The sequence below is a fragment of the Aedes aegypti genome, chromosome 1, assembly GCF_002204515.2.
Source record: "Aedes aegypti strain LVP_AGWG chromosome 1, AaegL5.0 Primary Assembly, whole genome shotgun sequence".
Classification (NCBI taxonomy): domain Eukaryota; kingdom Metazoa; phylum Arthropoda; class Insecta; order Diptera; family Culicidae; genus Aedes; species Aedes aegypti.
The window spans coordinates 67,671,730-67,673,617 of record NC_035107.1 but is presented as its reverse complement, the minus strand read 5'-3'; positions in this window follow the sequence as shown (position 1 = coordinate 67,673,617).

Here is a 1,888-nt window from a genome sequence, read left to right as displayed (position 1 = left end):
TCTCATATACAATAAGGCTATCCATGAGGACATTTCGTGATAGGACTGACAACTAAAAGTGTGAATGCAACCGAAATGAAAGAGTAAACAAACCATGCGAGTGTTATCGGAGCTTTACATTTTCCTTTGTAATCGAAAGTCACTCCGATTGCGAAACGTCAAAAGCACAAGGCAAACAAAAAATACCAGCTGACCGCAACTGTCTCATGGATTGCCTTACAGTGAACTGTTCAAAACAATATATTGTACTGTAATTGTATTGTCATTTTACAATATACTGTATTGTATTTCCAATATATTGAATGGTACTGTTTCAATATACGTTATATTTTTTTTTTCTAAAAGAATTGCACGGCGAGTCACTTCACTCGAGTCGAGAATTGTCACCTCGCAATATTGTGATTTTCACGAATGATTAGACTTTCATGACGAAATTGAGAAGCTGCCAATAATGTACTCATAGTACATTTTCAAACACCATTTACCTTTCGTCCTTGATTTCAGTCGCTACCAGCTGGTTTTGACACGAGAACACAACCAGCTGGTTCATGAGAACAATTACGATGACTGTAAACATCGGAGGACCAGCTGGTTTTGTTGTGTAAACAAGACCAGCTGGTGAGTCGAGAACAAAGAGAAAATGGTAAACACTGAGCCAGCCGAAGAAAACTGTCATGAACATCAGGATAATTGCATGGGCGGCGGTGATCGAAAAGGGGCAGCGAAATCGAAGGCGAAATCTGAAAAAGACGAAATTCAGATCACCATAGTCTAAGTGGTGAAAAAAATCGCAATACAACACCGACAATTGTCACCTCACGCCAGTCGTAGAATAAACCCAATTAAAAACGAAACTAATCACACTCGCACACCAACGACTTGAAAAATTTCTGGTAGCACTGGCGATTGCTGGTCTTCGTGTTATCAGGCGAACGAAACGCGAAAAAAAACGCACAGTGCACACCGAGACTCGAAAAAGAGCATAATTACTTTTACTTTTGATGGCGCTACGTCCTTCAAGACATGACCTGCGTCACAATGTTACGCCAACTAACTTGATCCACGGCTGCTAACACTTCCAAGATCCTGCTCCACTTGGTTAAACCACCTAGCTCGTTGCGCTCCTCTACGTCTTGTGCCGGCCGGATTCTCACAACGTGTCCCGCCCATCTTACCCTTCCAGCTTTAACGATTTTCTGGATAATGGATTCACCGTAGAGTTGCGCAAGCTCGTGGTTCATTCTTCTCCTCCATACGCCGTTCTCACACGTCGTTCAAAAACTCCTAGCGCTTGCAGGTCCTCTTCGAGCATCTTCCACGTCTCATGCCCGTAGAGGACTACCGGTCTTATCAGCGTCTTGTATATGGTACATTTAGTACGGAAGTGAAGTTTACCAGACCGCAAGGTCTTGTGGAGTCCGTAGTAAGCACGACTTCCGGCTATAATACGCTTCGAATTTCTCTGCTGCAATTGTTATCCGTCGTTATCAATGATCCGAGGTAGACAAATTCATCCACCACCTCGAACTCATCCCCGTTGATCATCACATGACTGCCAATGCGAGCTCTATAGGGCACTTGCAGCCTTTGTTTAGTGTGCCCAACGGACCCATTTGATTTTGCTGGGAAACGTTTTGTAACCTGTTTTCCGTTTCAAACCGTTACCCAGCAAAATCAAAGGGAGCCGTTGGGCACACTTTTGTTTGCTGCAAGCGCCCTATCGCGCTCGGTTCCTCCAGCTAGCAGGTATTTCGTCTTTGACGTATTAACCTTCAATCCAACCCGGTCTGCTTCACGTTTCAGCCTGGTATACTGTTCAGAGACCAGATACAACTGCTCCATCTCTTCACACTCCAACTCTTCCAAGCAGCGCTTTTTATCCCGGAAT